Genomic DNA, 19,606 nt, shown 5'->3' on the forward strand with positions numbered 1-19,606 from the left:
CTCTTTTGAATTATGATGGTTCGAGAGGGAGGGCTTCATGGATCTCATTGCTAGAGAATGGGCCAAGGAGACAAGTGGACATTCCAGGTCGGTAGGTGGCAAAATAAAATTCATCACTTTTGCGCTAGTTCTTGAGGGGCTAGGCCAAAAATCAGAATGGGATATACAAAATGGAAAAAGGGAGGCTTACAAAACTCATAAATAAGTTAGACCTCAAGGCCGAGTCTAACATTCTTAATGTCTCTGATCGGACTGCTAAGAAGGAAGCTGAGCAGAAGTTACGTGATCTTCTTAAAGAAGAAGAAGAGATGAAATGGGCTCTCGAAGCTAAGGTGAGAAAGGTCATCCAAGGTGATGACAACACCCAGTTCTTCCACATGATCACAAATGGGAAACATAGAAATAAGAAAATTATCCAGCTAGAACAGGATGAGGGTACGATTATAGTTCATGAGAACCTAAAGTTGTATATTTTGCACTAATATAAGAAACTTTTTGGGGTCCCCGAGGAAAATTTTGTGTCGTTGATGACCACGCAGTTGGGGACGTACCTTGGCTCAACATAGACGAAAATGAGATTTTGTCTGCCCCATTTACTGAGAAAGAGGTGTTTGATGTGGTAACACAAATGAAATAGAATAAGGCTCCCGGACCTGATGGTTTTCCAGCAGAGTTTTAGAAGAAATGCTGGCATATCATTAGGGGAGACCTTATGCCTATGTTCCATGACTTGTTCAACGGTCATCTATAGCTTTTCCACCTAAACTTTGGAACAATAATGTTACTGCCAAAGAAGGAGGAGGTTGTGCACATTGAGCAGTTCAGGCCGATATGTCTTCCAACATGAGTTTCAAAATCTTCACTAAGGTTGACACGAATTGGTTGATGCGGATTGCCCATTTGATGGTGCAACCAACTCAGACTGCTTTCATGCCAGGGAGACACATCCTAGAAAGGGTTGTTGTCTTACATGAAAATCTTCATGAAATCCATTCAAAGAAACTGGATGGGGTTATCTTCAAAGTGGATTTCGAGAAAGCGTATGATAAGTTCAAATTGCCCTTCCTCCAGTAGGCCCTACCCATGAAGGTGTTCGATGAGGCCTGGAGGAAACAGGCGGACCCCTTTATTAAAAAAGGTAGTGTTGGGATTAAGGTGAGTGGTGACACGGGTCATTATTTTCAAATGCATAAGGGCTTACGACAGGGAGACCAGACACAATAGATGATGATGTAGGATCCCTTGAAACACCATTTGAGACCACATCTTGCTCCATGTAGTGTTGGGTTTCCTCTACATTGTTAGCACAACAACTCGAGGAAATACATGCATTTTTATCATGGCAACAAGATATAGCAAGCATATCATCATGAGATTTAGTCAAGCAATTTCTACATGATACGCAAGGACTATCAACACAAGCATGTGAAACATTTGGAGTGCTAGAAGTGTTAAAGTCCAAAGATGAAGCATTGCAATAAGAAAGTGATGAAGGATTATCAACAATAAGCCCACTATCATCATTGCAATGAACACCACTACTCACCATGTCATTACCTTGTGGCAAACCACATGTAGGTGAAGTAGAAGAAGTTGAGAACACAACACGGCCGGAGGTGGAGGGAGAACAATCATCCTTACAAATCTTGGACACGCCATATTTATCTTGAAGCTTTGTCCACAACTCATGAGCATCCCGGAACGGCATGCGTTAAAATATAACTACATTGCTCAAAGCATCGAAAAGCACATTAGAAGCTTGACCATTGAGATAAGAGTTATTCTCATCCGCTAAAGATAATCTTTGGGGATCCTTTGGAGGAGAAAAACCCATATCTACAATTCGCTCTAAATTTGGGTCCATGACCCTAAAGTGATTAAGCATGTGATTACCCAAACATCAAAATTTATGCCATCGAAACTAAGAGTGTTAGAGAATCCTAATCCCATAGTCGACATCTTTACTGTCTAGGCGGTTAAGCCCTAAAAAGAGAGACGAGGCTCTGATACCAATTGAAAGATCAAGGATGTCGCCTAGAGGGGGGGTGAATAGGCGCTTTAAAATAATTATGGTTAAGGCTTGACCAAATGCGGAATAAACCTAGTGGTTAATTTGTCAAGCACAAAACCTAAAACAACTAGGCTCACCTATGTGCACCAACAACTTATGTTAAGCAAGATAAGCAACTATGTGATAGCAAGATATATGACAAAGAACAATATGGCTATCACAAAGTAAAGTGCATAAGTAAAGGGCTCGAAAAGAGATAACCGAGGCACGCGGAGACGATGATGTATCCTGAAGTTCACACCCTTGCGGATGCTAATCTCCATTTGGAGCGGTGTGGAGGCACAATGCTCCCCAAGAAGCCACTAGGGCCACCGTAATCTCCTCACGCCCTCGCACAATGCAAAATGCCGTGATTCCACTAAGGGGCCCTTGAGGGCGGTCACCGAACCTAGACAAATGGCGACCCTTGGGGGCAGTCACTGAACCCATACACTTTGGCAACCCTTGGGGGCGGTCACCGGTACCCGTCAAATTGCTCGGGGCAATCTCCACAACCTAATTGGAGACCCCGACGCTTGCCCGGAGCTTTACACCACAATGATTGAGCTCCGAACGACACCAACCGTCTAGGGCGCCAAGGCACCCAAGAGGAACAAGCTCTAGGGTGTCCAAACACCCAAGAGTAACAAGCTCAAGGGTACCAAGCACCCAAGAGTAATAAGTTTCTCAACTTGTAACTTCCACGTATCACGTGGAGAACTCAAACCGATGCACCAAATGCAATGGCAAGGGCACACGGAGTGCCCAAGTCCTTCTCTCTCAAATCCCACCGAAGCAACTAATGCTAGGGAGGAAGATGAGAGGAAGAACAAGAAGGAGAACACCAAGAACTCCAAGGTCTAGATCCAAGGGGTTCCCCTCACATAGAGGAGAAAGTGATTGGTGGAAATGTGGATCTAGATCTCCTCTCTATTTTCCCTCAAAAACTAGCAAGAATCCATGGAGGGATTGTGAGTTGGCAAGCTCGAAGAAGGTCAACAATGGGGGAAGAACACGAGCTCAAGGGATAAGGTTCATTGGGGAAGAAGAATCCCTTTTATAGGAGGAAAAAAATCCAACCGTTATGCTCACAGCCCGCACAGAGCGGTACTACAGCTCCAAGGAGCGGTACTACCGCTAGGGCGGTAGTACCCCTTTGAAAGACAACAGCGAGGAGGCAAAAAGGCCAGAAGAACCGTCGGAGCGGTAGTACCGCTTGACCTCACAGTACTACCGCTAGGGGTAGCGGTACTACTGCTAAGGGTAGCGGTACTAATGCTTGCGACCGGTACTAAAAAATTGCATCCGTGCCTACCACCGCTGGACTTGTGACGAGTTTTTGGTCCCGAGCAGAAGTAGCCACGGAAGTAGTCGCGGTAGTACCGCTCCAAGCGGTAGTACCGCTCTGAATTCGATGAAACCAAGTTTGTTGGAAAGCTAGCGACAAGGGCTAACAAAATCTTGAAAGAAATATCAATAAGAAGCAAATTAGAAAAGGCCCATAAGAAAATGGTGAGAACCCTTCCTTGGATAAGATCGGTAAAACCTCCAACATCGAAAACATCATAGAAGACGCATGCGAACTCCATTTTCGATGAAGAAGACGCTTGTCATCAAGATGACCAGAAGCTCTAAGACTCACAAAGAGAACCAAACAAGAACCAAGAAACATGATGCAAGGATGCGATGGTTTGAGCTCTCTACTAATGATACGGTCAAGCTACCAACTTGAGAGCCCCCCTTGATAGTATGGCAAAGGATCCTATAACCCGGTCTCCCAACTACCACCATGAGACCGGTAAAATAGAAAACCTATCAAGGGAAAACCTTTGCCTTGCACATGGTCCACTTGAGCTAGATGATGACGATCTTGACTCCCTCAAGTTGGACCACCTTTCTTGATTGCGTTGGCTCAATGAAGACTAGATGATTGCTCCCCCATAGTCCACTATGGGTGAGCCACTCTTCGGCTCATCTTGACAAGTCCATTGTCACCACAATGGGCAGCAAGCTTCAAGCACTTGATCTCTTCGTGACGCATCACTTGAACTTGCACACCGCATCCTAACCCCACAAAGAACTCTCACGAAGACCATGGGTTAGTTCACAGAGCGTAATTGACAATGCTTACCATACCATGGGATCACTTGATCCCTCTCGGTACATCTTCTACGCTTTGTGAGTTGATCAACTTGATTCACTCTTGACTTAGTCTGGATCAACCTTGAATCTTTCCAGCTCTCTTCATTTGGATGATGTCTTGAAGGTAAACATGAATGATCACACAATCTTCTTCTTCAAGACAGACATGCTTGCAATAAGCTCAACACTACATGACCAATATTTGGATAATTCCTTAATAGCACCTTGGTCACCTCATAAACTCCTTGAAACCAACACATGGACTTCAAGAAAAGCCTATGGACAAAACCTTCAAATATAACTCAAGGCAACCATTAGTCCATACAGATTGTCATCAATTACCAAAACCAAACATGGGGGCACCGCATGTTCTTTCAGTCTCCCCCATTTTGGTAATTGATGACAATCACTTTCAAGAGAGTTTATACAAGGAGTTATGCATCACCATGCAATGCAACAACCAATGATGCATGAGAATGGGATGCAAATGCTTAGGAATCAAAACCAAAGCAAGGAGAAAACTCTGAAGATTTGTCCACAAAACTCTCTGAAACTCCTCCCCCATTGGCATCGATTGCCAAAATGGGTGAAAAGCTTAGAAGGACAATATAAAGAGTGTTCCTCCATAAATTGTGTATCTCTCAAAAAGAAAGTGGAATGCAATACAGTAAATACTTGGAGGAAGACAAACTATATTGAGGCCCAAAGATTGCAAAAGAATGATATGCCACAAAGACATAACAAAGAGAGAAACAAGAAATCGAGCAATCAAAAGATACCAATTGAAGCAAGCAATCAAAGGATATCAACTGAACCAACTAGACCAAAGATCCTATGAGCCACATGAATGAAGGATATTATGATATGAGCAAAGGAGTGTTCTAAATAAGCTAGAGAAGCTCCCCATGATTTGTGCACACATAATAATTTTTGTATTTGGATACAAAGTGCAAAAAATAGGATCATAGCTCCCCCAAAATCAATAGAAACAAACAACAAGTGCAAGTGAGCATAAAGGAAACTAAGCCTAGCACTTGCTACAAACACATGGTTGAGCAACATGTAAAAGAGGCAACTTAGGAATATGCTCAACCAAAATGATGTGTGTGAGTCATGGCAAAGCACATGAGAAGACTAATATACGGATGAGCATAAGCATCAACATAGTCTCGAATGAATGAGATACGCAGTGCAAAGCCTTTCATTCCCACACACAACTAAGCAAATGGGTTCATAAGCACACTAAATATGCAAAATGAATAACAAATAGTTGTGACAACCCATGGTGAAGATAGAAAGCATAAGCCTCATCAAGACAGGGGATACCAATTAAGATGACAAAAGCCTCGTCAAGACAAGCATGAGGAAAATAATCTTCACCACACAAGAGTGCATCAAGGTGCAACGAGATAAGACACACACTCAAGGCAAAAGCTTTCACGGAGCCACCAATGAAATAACATAAGAAAGACAAGGTGGGCGTGAAAGAAAGGATATCATCTACAGATGTAATTTCTCTCAAGTGTATAAGGGTCTAGGTAGACAAAATCATGATGATATATATCCACAAAGAAGGATGTACACCCGAAATAGTTACAACACGAAGGAACAAGATATCCAAAAGGAAGTCATACATATACCAATAAGATATGTGCTTGGAAGCATAGCACAAGGCTAGATATGGTCTTATTGTATATAAATGAATTCCTACCACACAACCATCAAAGACATCACAACTAGCAACAAGAGATTGTTGTTGGGATGCTTTGAGAAAGGAAACAAGTATCACAAGAAAGAAAGAATAACATGCCATGTACAACCTACACACGATTGATGCAATAATGTGTGCAAGTAGTAGACGATGATACTTGTTACCGAGATAGCATTGGAAGGATGTAGTAGATACCAATTGAAGGTAGAAAGTAGTTCATTGAACATCCTAGCTTGACTCCAATAAGCACATGGTCACAACACCTTCCTTTTGAATTAGCCGAGCATCCAATGCATCTCCAATTGTTCCTAGAACAACAACACAAACAGAATGGTACCCAAACTCATTGGGACCAAAGAGTTAGAAACATCAATACATAGGACAATCTCCACATAAATATGTGCATATAGATATGAAAATGAATTTCATACACATATCATCCGATTTAAGACTTGGTGGAGTTTCCCCTATATATTGGGACAAAGAAAGAAAACATGCCAAAGGAACTACATGAAGTTAGTATGCATGCTCAAGACTTTCAAGAACCGACACCAAATGAAAAAGGAATACCAAGTGAAAAGGATACCAAATGGAGAAATCATCACTTGGAAGATATCATTAAAAGATACATCAAGGAATGAAATATCCATTGGAACACACAAAAAAAGATGTCAAACTCCCAAAGGAGGGGATGGCTCCAAACAAACCAAGCTCTCTACAAAGTTTCATGATGGCACAAGTACGAAAAAGAAACGGCTTGCCGTCCACCAACACACACTTAAAATGGATCACAAGTTGAGTGTTCTATAGAAAATAGGATAGCTCCCCCACGAGTTGTGCATTATAGAGAATTTGCATTTGAATACAAAATGCACAAGGTAGGATCACCACATTCACTATATCAAGGAAAACACTAGACAAGATCAAGAGAACAATAAGATCCTCAAGTGGCATGGAAGGCAATGGGAGTTGACACAAACTTGGCAAGAGATAAGGCAAATAAAAAGCAAACGCCAACAAGAAGATGATCAATAATTTCTACCACACATAAGTGAGTACCAATTGTCAAAAGACAAGAAGTATTTGGAAATAATTCCCGGTGGTAGATGACAAGGATATCCTACAACATCTTCACACCAAACACAAGCAAATTGCAACCTGTAGAGCTAACATGCCACCTAGGAACAAGATAATTTACAATATCAATTCTAGGTGACAATATCTCAAATGTACACATTTTCTAGGCTGGTAATATACACATAGCATATTACTCCCCCATAATGTGATACCAATTAAAGATAAACAAGAGGCAAAATAATGATCCAACAAGAGATAATTAATGGACAATTTAGAATTTGAATTTCTCTTGAGAAGACATACCACATAGCGACTAGATAATCTTGTAATATCAATACTAGATGGTATTCCTCATGTACACACATTTATAGGATTGCGAAGTGCACAAAGCACATCACTCCCCCATAATGGGATATTCCATTAATCTCTCACAAGAGCAAACTAAGAAATAAACAAGATGCAAAAGGCTCAATGCATGACACACACATACATGATGTGCAAACCAACACACACATACTTGATTGCTCAAGATAATCAAGTTGGAAGCACAACATATACAAACACATGCAAGAAACAAAACCAAAACATGCAAAGGGGCAAGTAACTTTCAATGTAAGCAATTTAAGTACAAGTTACCGCAAGGAGGCACATTGGATATAAGATATAGACTTGATGATTCAATTGACTTGGCTTGAGACAATAAGAGTGATGAAGTCCCCTTAATTCTTCATAATGTAGCCAAGTCTCCAATGCCCTCCAAAAACACCTATTGATCAAGTTTGAGATAGTTGGTCCCCAACCAAGTTGGGTCCTAAGAGGTTAGTCACAATAGGCTTGGCTACCCAAATGGTTCTTGTCTTGATAGCACTTTGAGTATCAACAACTTTGGCAAACACATTGCCAACCTTATCCTTCCCAAGAGAATAGATATCATCAATAATAGTTGGGTTGGATAAGTTACCACTAGTGCATGATGAAGCAAGGTGACCTTTCTCACAACATAGGTAGCAACGTCTACTCTTCACTTTCTTCTCACTTGATTTCTCAACTTGAGAAGCATTAGCTTGAGTTTTCTTGGGAAGAGGCCTTTCTTCAACTTGTGGTTGAGCATGAGATTGAACTTGTGGCCGCTTCCCTTGTTGCTTGTCACTAATGGCCTTCTTCTTCAATGGGCAAGATCTAACATGATGCCCTTCAATTTTGCACTTGAAGAAAATGATGGCCGAATTCTTGACTTGTTTTTGGCCCTTCTTCTTGTTGCTCTTGGACTTCTTCTTCTTATTGGAGTTGAATCCAAGTCCACCTTTGTCATTGGCGGATTTTTGCACACTCAAGATATTGTTGAGTGTGGCCTTCCCTTCATGACACTTTTCCAAGTCTTTCTTCAAAGAAGTAACTTGGTCCTTGAGTTCTTTGATTTCCTCTACATGGTTAGTATCAACACAAGCACTAGAGGAGGTATAAGCTTCATCGTTAGAGCAATAAGGCAAGGAAAGCAATTCATCACAAGATGTACCAATGTTATGCATGGATGAATCACGAGGACTAGCACAAGGCAATATAGCATTTTGACTAAAAGTAGTGCTAGTATCCACATGAGGCTCATTAGATGTTACCTTAGCAAGCATGGCCTCATGAGCTATCGTTAGCACATTATGGGATACTAGAAGATCATCATGAGAGCTTGTGAGGTTCACATGATTTTCTTCCAACATCCCATAATTGCTAGATAGAAACTCAAGTTGTGCCCTTAGCTCAACATTATCCTTCAATATGGATGCTTCACAAGAGATAGAGTTAGTAGCACAAGCATCATCATTAACAATAAGAGGAGAAGACAACTTGGCAAGCTCTTTTGAATACGAAGCTTTAAGTTGAGCATGAGACTCGGTGAGTTTGATGAGCTCACTCTTAATGACCCTTGAGCCATTTTTGAGGTGCTCAAAGTCCTCAAGGAGTTTAGCATGTGCAAATTCAAGCTCCTCATTTTTAGTTTCAAAAATATTGGCCACCTCAAGAGCTCTATCACGAGATTCCCTCACTCTAGATAATTCTAGAGCAAAAGTCTCCTCAAGAGATTCCTTGGTGGTTTGTTCAATTTTAAGAGCTTGAGAGAGGTCCGCAATCCCATTAGAGTAATCACGCTCATGACCTTCCATTTTGTCAATGGAGACCTCATGCTCCTCAAGACGAGATTCCAACTCATCAATATATTTCTTGCCCTCAATGGCAATGGACATGATTTCCATGAAGTTGGAACAAGCATTTTTATTTTTATGAAGAGCTTTAAAAATCATTTCCCCTTAATTTTTAAGGAGGCAACACTATCATTCTCTTCATCATTATCTTCATCATCATTAGCATTAACATCATCATCAAGAGACATATAGGGGTTCAAAGTAGGAGATACCTTTGAAGCCTTAGCCATAAGGCATAAAGCAATAGATGATGATGTAGGATCCCTTGAAACACCATTTGAGACCACATCTTGTTCCATGGAGTGTTGGGTTTCCTCTACATTGTTAGCACAACAACTCGAGGAAATACATGCATTTTTATCATGGCAACAAGATATAGCAAGAATATCATCATGAGATTTAGTCAAACAATTTCTACATGATATGCAAGGACAATCAACACAAGCATGTGAAACATTTGGAGTGCTAGAAGTGTTAAAGTCCAAAGATGAAGCATTGCAATAAGAAAGTGATGAAGGATTATCAACAATAAGCCCACTATCATCATTGCAATGAACACCACTACTCACCATGTCGTTACCTTGTGGCAAACCACATGTAGGTGAAGTAGAAGAAGTTGAGAACACAACACGGCCGGAGGTGGAGGGAGAACAATCATCCTTACAAATCTTGGACACGCCATATTTATCTTGAAGCTTTGTCCACAACTCATGAGCATCCCGGAACGACATGAGTTGAAATATAACTACATTGCTCAAAGCATCGAAAAGCACATTAGAAGCTTGAGCATTGAGATAAGAGTTTTTCTCATCCGCTAAAGATAATCTTTGGGGATCCTTTGGAGGAGAAAAACCCATACCTACAATTCGCTCTAAATTTGGGTCCATGACCCTAAAGTGATTAAGCATGCGAATTACCCAAACATCAAAATTTGTGCCATCGAAATTAAGAGTGTTAGAGAATCCTAATCCCATAGTCGACATCTTTACTCTCTAGGCGGCTAAGCCCTAAAAATAGAGACGAGGCTCTGATACCAATTGAAAGATTGAGGATGTCGCCTAGTGGGGGGTGAATAGGCGCTTTAAAATAATTACAGTTAAGGCTTGAACAAATGCGGAATAAACCTAGCGGTTAATTTGTCAAGAATAAAACCTAAAACAACTAGGCTCACCTATTGTTTGGGAATGTAGTAATTTCAAAAAATTTCCTACGCACAAGATCATGATGATGCATAGCAACGAGAGGGGAGAGTGTTGTCTACGTACCCTCGTAGACCGAAGCGGAAGCGTTGACACAACATAGAGGAAGTAGTCGTACGTCTTCCCGGTTCGACCGATCCAAGCACCGTTACTCCGGCACCTCCGAGTTCTTGACACACGTACAGCTCGATGACGCACCCCGGGCTCCGATCCAGCAAAGCTTCAGGGAGGAGTTCCGTCAGCACGACGGCGTGGTGACGATCTTGATGTTCAACCGTCGCAGGGCTTCACCTAAGCACCGCTACAATATGACCGAGGTGTAATATCGTGGAGGGGCACCGCACACGGCTAAGGAACGATCACGAAGATCAACTTGTGTGTCTATGGGGTGCCCCCCGCCCACGTATATAAAGGAGGAGAGGAGGAGGGGGCCAGCCAAGGGGAAGGCGCGCCCTAGGAGGGGGAAACCTACTCCAAGTAGGTTCCCCCCTTCCCTTTCCTATTCCAAGAAGGAGGGGAAGGAAGGAGTGGGAGAGGGGGAAGGCAAGGGGGCGCTGCCCCCCCCCTTCCTTGTCCTATTCGGACTCAAGGGGAGGGGGCGCGCCTCTTGCCCTGGCCGGCCCCTCTCTCTCTCCACTAGGGCCCATCAAGGCCCATTACTTCCCGAGGGGGTTCCGGTAACCCTCCGTCACTCCGGTTTTTCTCCGAAAACTCCCGGAACACTTCCGGTATCCGAATATAGTCATCCAATATATCAATCTTTATGTCTCGACCATTTCGAGACTCCTCGTCATGTCCGTGATCACATCCGGGACTCCGAATAACCTTCGGTACATCAAAATACATAAACTCATAAAGTAATTGTCATCGTAACTTTAAGTGTGCGGACCCTACGGTTCGAGAACAATGTAGACATGACTGAGACACGTCTCTGGTCAATAACCAACAGCGGGACCTAGATGCCCATATTGGTTCCTACATATTCTACGAAGATCTTTATCGGTCAGACCGCATAACAACATACGTTGTTCCCTGTGTCATCGGTATGTTACTTGCCCGAGATTCGATCGTCGGTATCCAATACCTAGTTCAATCTCGTTACCGTCAAGTCTCTTTACTCGTTCTGTAATACATCATCTCGCAACTAACTCATTAGTTGCAATGCTTGCAAGGCTTAAGTGATGTGCATTACTGAGAGGGCCCAGAGATACCTCTCCGACTTCGGAGTGACAAATCCTAATCTCGAAATACGCCAACCCAACAAGTACCTTCGGAGACACCTGTAGAGCACCTTTATAATCACCCAGTTACGTTCTGACGTTTGGTAGCACACAAAGTGTTCCTCCGGTAAACGGGAGTTGCATAATCTCATAGTCATAGGAACATGTATAAGTCATGAAGAAAGCAATAGCAACATACTAAACGATCGGGTGCTAAGCTAACTGAATGGGTCATGTCAATCACATCATTCTCCTAATGATGTGATCCCGTTAATCAAATAACAACTCTTTGTCCATGGTTTAGGAAACATAACCATCTTTGATTAACAATCTAGTCAAGTAGAGGCATACTAGTGACACTCTGTTTGTCTATATATTCACACATGTATTATGTTTCCGGTTAATAGAATTCTAGCATGAATAATAAACATTTATCATGATATAAGGAAATAAATAATAACTTTATTATTGCCTCTATGGCATATTTCCTTCAGTCTCCCACTTGCACTAGAGTCAATAATCTAGTTCACATCACCATGTGATTTAACACCAATAGTTCACATCACCATGTGATTAACACCCATAGTTCACATCGTCATGTGATCAACACCCAAAGGGTTTACTAGATTCAGTAATCTAGTTCACATCGCTATGTGATTAACACCCAAAGAGTACTAAGGTGTGATCATGTTTTGCTTGTGAGAGAATCTTAGTCAACGGGTCTTTCACATTCAGATCCGTTATGTATTTTGCAATTTTCTATGTCTACAATGCTCTGCACGGAGCTACTCTAGCTAATTGCTCCCACTTTCAATATGTATCTAGATCGAGACTTAGAGTCATCCAGATCGGTGTCAAAACTTGCATCAATGTAACCCTTTATGATGAACCTTTTGTCACTTCCATAATCGAGAAACATATCCTTATTCCACTAAGGATAATTTTGACCGCTGTCCAGTGATCTACTCCTAGATCACTATTGTACTCCCTTGCCAAACTCAGTGTAGGGTATACAATAGATCTGGTACACAGCATGGCATACTTTATAGAACCTATGGCCAAGGCATAGGGAATGACTTTCATTCTCTTTCTATCTTCTGCCGTGGTCGGGTTTTGAGTCTTACTCAATTTCACACCTTGTAACACAGGCAAGAACTCTTTCTTTGATTGTTCCATTTTGAACTACTTCAAAATCTTGTCAAGGTATGTACTCATTGAAAAAACTTATCAAGCGTCTTGATCTATCTCTATAGATCTTGATACTCAATATGTAAGCAGCTTCATCGAGGTCTTTCTTTGAAAAACTCCTTTCAAACACTCCTTTATGCTTTGCAGAATAATTCTACATTATTTCTGATCTACAATATGTCATTCACATATACTTAGCAGAAATGTTGTAGTGCTCCCACTCACTTTCTAGTAAATACAGGCTTCACCGCAAGTCTGTATAAAACTATATGCTTTGATCAACTTATCAAAGCGTATATTCCAACTCCGAGATGCTTGCACCAGTCCATAAATGGATCGCTGGAGCTTGCACACTTTGTTAGCTCCCTTTGGATCGATAAAACCTTCTGGTTGCATCATATACAACTCTTCTTTAATAAATCCATTAAGGAATGAAGTCTTGTTTATCCATTTGCCAGATTTCATAAAATGCGGCAATTGCTAACATGATTCGGACAGACTTAAGCATAGATACGAGTGAGAAACTCTCATCGTAGTCAACACTTTGAACTTGTCGAAAACCTTTTGCGACAACTCTAGCTTTGTAGATAGTAACACTACTATCAGCGTTCGTCTTCCTCTTGAAGATCCATTTATTCTTAATGACTCACCGATCATCGGGCAAGTCAATCAAAGTCTACACTATGTTCTCATACATGGATCATATCTCAGATTTCATGGCCTCAAGCCATTTCGCGGAATCTGGGCTCATCATCGCTTCCTCATAGTTCGTAGGTTCATCATGGTCTAGTTACATGACTTCCAGAACAGGATTACCATACCACTCTGGTGCGGATCTCACTCTGGTTTACCTACGAGATTCGGTAGTAACTTGATCTGAAGTTACATGATCATCATCATTAGCTTCCTCACTAATTGGTGTAGTAGTCACAGGAACAGATTTCTGTGATGAACTACTTTCCAATAAGGGAGAAGGTACAATTACCTTATCAAGTTCTACTTTCCTCCCACTCACTTCTTTCGAGAGAAACTTCTTCTCTAGAAAGGATCCATTTTAGCAACGAATATCTTGCCTTCGGATCTGTGATAGAAGGTGTACCCAACAGTTTCCTTTGGGTATTCTATGAAGACACACTTCTCCGATTTGGGTTTGAGCTTATCAGGATGAAACTTTTTCACATAAGCATCGTAGCCCCAAACTTTAAGAAACGACAACTTGGGTTTCTCGCTAAACCATAGTTCATATGGTGTCGTCTCAACGGATTTAGATGGTGCCCTTTTAACGTGAATGCAGCTGTCTCTAATGCATAACCCCAAAACGATAATGGTAAGAGACATCATAGATCGCACCATATCCAATAAAGTGCGGTTACGACGTTCGGACACACCATAACGTTGTGGTGTTCCAGGTGGCGTGAGCTGCGAAACTATTCCACATTGTTTTAATTGAAGACCAAACTCGTAACTCAAATATTCGTCTCCGCGATCAGATCGCAGAAACTTTATTTTCTTGTTACGATGATTTTTCCACTTCACTCTGAAATTCTTTGAACCTTTCAACTATTTCAGACTTATGTTTCATCAAGTAGATATACCCATATCTGCTCAAATCATCTTGTGAAGGTCAGAAAATAACGATACTTGCCACGAGCATCAACACTCATTGGATTGCATACATCGGTATGTATTATTTCCAATAAGTCAGTAGCTTGTTCCATTGTTCCATAGAACGGAGTTTTAGTCATCTTGCCCAAAAGGCACGGTTCGCAAGCATCAAATGATTCATAACCAAGTGATTCCGAAATCCCATCAGCTTGGAGTTTCTTTATGCGCTTTACACCAATATGACCTAAACAGCAGTGCCACAAATAAGTTGCACTATATTTATTAACTTTGCATCTTTTGGTTTCAATATTATGAATATGTGTATCACTACGATCGAGATCCAATGAACCATTTTCATTGGGTGTGTAACCATATAAGGTTTTATTCATGTAAACAGAACAACAGTTTATTCTCTTACTTAAATGAATAATCGTATTGCAATAAACACGATCAAATCATATTCATGCTCAACGCAAACACCAAATAACATTTATTTAGGTTCAACACTAATCCCGAAAGTATAGGGAGTGTGCGATGATGATCATATCAATCTTGAAACTACTTTCAACACACATCGTCACTTCACCCTTAACTAGTTTTTGTTTATTCTGCAACTCCTGTTTTGAGTTACTACTCTTAGTAACTGAACCAGTACCAAATACCGAGGGGTTGCTATAAACACTAGTAAAGTACACATCAATAACATGTATATCAAATATACCTTTGTTCACTTTGCCATCCTTCTTATCCGCCAAATACTTGGGGTAGTTCTGCTTCTAGTGACCAGTCCCTTTGCAGTAGAAGCACTTAGTCTCAGGCTTAGGTCCAGACTTGGGCTTCTTCACTTGAGCAGCAACTTGCTTGCCGTTCTTCTTGAAGTTCCCTTCTATCCCTTTGCCCTTTTCTTGAAACTAGTGGTCTTGTTAACCATCAACACTTGATGTTCTTTCTTGATTTCTACCTTCATCGATTTCATCATCATGAAAAAACTCGGGAATCATTTTCATCATCCCTTGCATACTATAGTTCATCACGAAGTTCTACTAACTTGGTGATGGTGACTAGAGAATTCTGTCAATCACTATCTTATCTGGAAGATTAACTCCCACTTGATTCAAGCGATTATAGTACCCACACAATCTGAGCACATGCTCACTAGTTGAGCGATTCTCCTCCGTCGTTTAGCTATAGAACTTGTTGAAGACTTCATATTTCTCAACTCGGGTATTTGCTTGAAATATTAACTTCAACTCCTGGAACATCTCATATGGTCCATGACGTTCAAAACGTCTTTGAAGTCCCGATTCTAAGCCATAAAGCATGGTGCACAAAACTATCAAGTAGTCATCATATTGAGCTAGCCAAACGTTCATAACGTCTGCATCTGCTCCTGCAATAGGTCTGTCACCTAGCGGTGCATTAAGGACATAATTCTTCTATGCAGCAATGAGGATAAACCTCAGATCGCGGATCCAATCTGCATCATTGCTACTAACATTTTTCAACACAGTTTTCTCTAGGAACATATCAAAATAAACATATGAAAGCAACAACGCGAGCTATTGATCTACAACATAATTTGCAAAATACTACCAGGACTAAGTTCATGATAAATTTAAGTTCAATTAATCATATTATTTAAGAACTCCCACTTAGACAGACATCTCTCTAGTCATCTAAGTGATCACGTGATCCAAATCAACTAAACCATAACCAATCATCACGTGAGATGGAGTAGTTTTCAATGGTGAACATCACTATGTTGATCATATCTACTATATGATTCACGCTCGACCTTTCGGTCTCCGTGCTCCGAGGCCATATCTGCATATGCTAGGCTCGTCAAGTTTAACCCGAGTATTCTGCGTGTGCAAAACTGGCTTGCACCCGTTGTAGATGGACGTAGAGCTTATCACACCCGATCATCACGTGGTGTCTGGGCACGATGAACTTTGGCAACGGTGCATACTCAGGGAGAACACTTCTTGATAATTTAGTGAGAGATCGTCTTAAAATGCTACCGTCAATCTAAGCAAGATAAGATGTATAACAGATAAACATCATATGCAATCAAAATATGTGACATGATATGGCCATGATCATCTTGCGCCTTTGATCTCCATCTCCAAAGTACTGTCATGATCTCTATCATCACCGGCACGACACCATGATCTTCATCATCTTGATCTATATCAATGTGTCATCACATGGTTGTCTCACCAACTATTGCTCTTGCAACTATTGCTATCGTATAGCGATAAAGTAAAGCAATTATTTGGCACTTGCATCTTATGCAACAAAGAGACATCCATAGGGCTTCTGCCAGTTGCCGATAACTTCAACAAAACATGATCATCTCATACAAAAACTTATATCTCATCACGTCTTGACCATATCACATCACAACATGCCCGGCAAAAACAAGTTAGACGTCCTCTACTTTGTTGTTGCAAGTTTTACGTGGCTGCTACGGGCTGAGCAAGAACCGTTCATACCTACGCATCAAAACCACAACGATAGTTTGTCAAGTTGGTGCTGTTTTAACCTTCGCAAGGACCGGGCGTAGCCACACTCGGTTCAACTAAAGTTGGAGAAACTGACACCCGCTAGTCACCTGTGTGCATAGCACGGCGGTAAAACCAGTCTCGCGTAAGCGTACGCGTAATGTCGGTCCGGGCCGCTTCATCCAACAATACCGCTGAACCAAAGTATGACATGCTGGTAAGCAGTATGACTTATATCGCCCACAACTCACTTGTGTTCTACTCGTGCATATAACATCAAACCATAAAACCTGGCTCTGATGCCACTGTTGGGGAACGTAGTAATTTCAAAAAAAATTCCTACGCACACGCAAGATCATGGTGATGCATAGCAACGAGAGGGGAGAGTGTTGTCTACGTACCCTCGTAGACCGAAGCGGAAGCGTTGACACAACGTAGAGGAAGTAGTCGTACGTCTTCCCGGTTCGACCGATCCAAGCACCGTTACTCCGGCACCTCCGAGTTCTTGACACACGTACAGCTCGATGACGCACCCCGGGCTCCGATCCAACAAAGCTTCAGGGAGGAGCTCCGTCAGCACGACGGCGTGGTGACGATCTTGATGTTCAACCGTCGCAGGGCTTCACCTAAGCACCGCTACAATATGACCGAGGTGTAATATCGTGGAGGGGGGCACCGCACACGGCTAAGGAACGATCACGAAGATCAACTTGTGTGTCTATGGGGTGCCCCCTGCCCACGTATATAAAGGAGGAGAGGAGGAGGGGGCCGGCCAAGGGGAAGGCGCGCCCTAGGAGGGGGAAACCTACTCCAAGTAGGTTTCCCCCTTCCCTTTCCTATTCCGAGAAGGAGGGGAAGGAAGGAGTGGGAGAGGGGGGAGGCAAGGGGGGCGCCGCCCCCCCTTCCTTGTCCTATTCGGACTCAAGGGGAGGGGGTGCGCCTCTTGCCCAGGCCGTCCCCTCTCTCTCTCCACTAGGGCCCATCAAGGCCCATTAGTTCCCGGGGGGTTCCGGTAACCCTCCGGTACTCCGGTTTTTCTCCGAAAACTCCCGGAACACTTCCGGTGTCCGAATATAGTCATCCAGTATATCAATCTTTATGTCTCGACCATTTCGAGACTCCTCGTTATGTCTGTGATCACATCCGGGACTCCGAATAACCTTCGGTACATCAAAATACATAAACTCATAAAGTAACTGTCATCGTAACTTTAAGCATGCGGACCCTACGGTTCGAGAACAATGTAGACATGACCGAGACACGTCTCCGGTCAATAACCAACAGCGGGACCTGGATGCCCATATTGGTTCCTACATATTCTACGAAGATCTTTATCGGTCAGACCGCATAACAACATACGTTGTTCCCTTTGTCATCGGTATGTTACTTGCCCGAGATTCGATCGTCGGTATCCAATACCTAGTTCAATCTCATTACCGGCAAGTCTCTTTACTCGTTCTGTAATACATCATCTCGCAACTAACTCATTTGTTGCTATGCTTGCAAGGCTTAAGTGATGTGCATTACCGAGAGGGCCCAGAGATACCTCTCCGACATTCGGAGTGACAAATCCTAATCTCGAAATACGCCAACCCAACAAGTACCTTCGGATACACCTGTAGAGCACCTTTATAATCACCCAGTTACGTTATGACATTTGGTAGCACACAAAGTGTTCCTCCGGTAAACGGAAGTTGCATAATCTCATAGTCATAGGAACATGTATAAGTCATAAAGAAAGCAATAGCAACATACTAAACGATCGGGTGCTAAGCTAACTGAATGGGTCATGTCAATCAAATCATTCTCCTAATGATGTGATCCCGTTAATCAAATAACAACTCTTTGTCCATGGTTTAGGAAACATAACCATCTTTTATTAACAAGCTAGTCAAGTAGAGGCATACTAGTGACACTCTGTTTGTCTATATATTCACACATGTATTATGTTTCCGGTTAATACAATTCTAGCATGAATAACAAACATTTATCATGATATAAGGAAATAAATAATAACTTTATTATTGCCTCTAGGGCATATTTCCTTCACATATGTGCACCAACAACTTATGCTAAGCAAGATAAGCAGCTATGTGATAGCAAGATATATGACAAAGAACAATATGGCTATCACAAAGTAAAGTGCATAAGTAAAGGGCTCGAAAAGAGATAACCGAGGCACACGGAGACGACGATCTATCCCGAAGTTCACGCCCTTGCGGATGCTAATCTCCGTTTGAAGCGGTGTCGAGGAACAATGCTCCCCAAGAAGCCACTAGGGCCACCGTAATCTCCTCACGCCCTCGCACAATGCAAGATGTCGTGATTCCACTAAGGGACCCTTGAGGGCGGTCACAGAACCAGTGCAAATGGCGACCCTTGGGGACGGTCACTGAACCCGTACACTTTGGCAACCCTTGGGGGCGGTCACCGGTACCCGTCAAATTGCTCGGGGCGATCTCCACAGCCTAATTGGAGACCCTGACACTTGCCCAGAGCTTTACACCACAATGATTGAGCTCCGAACAACACCAACCGTCTAGGGCGCCAAGGCACCCAAGAGGAACAAGCTCTAGGGTGTCCAAACACCCAAGAGTAACAAGCTCAAGGGTACCAAGCACCCAAGAGTAATAACCTTCTCAACTTGTAACTTCCACGTATCACGTGGAGAACTCAAACCGATGCACCAAATGCAATGGCAAGGGCACACGG

Source organism: Triticum dicoccoides, chromosome 6B, assembly GCF_002162155.2.
Source record: "Triticum dicoccoides isolate Atlit2015 ecotype Zavitan chromosome 6B, WEW_v2.0, whole genome shotgun sequence".
NCBI lineage: Eukaryota > Viridiplantae > Streptophyta > Magnoliopsida > Poales > Poaceae > Triticum > Triticum dicoccoides.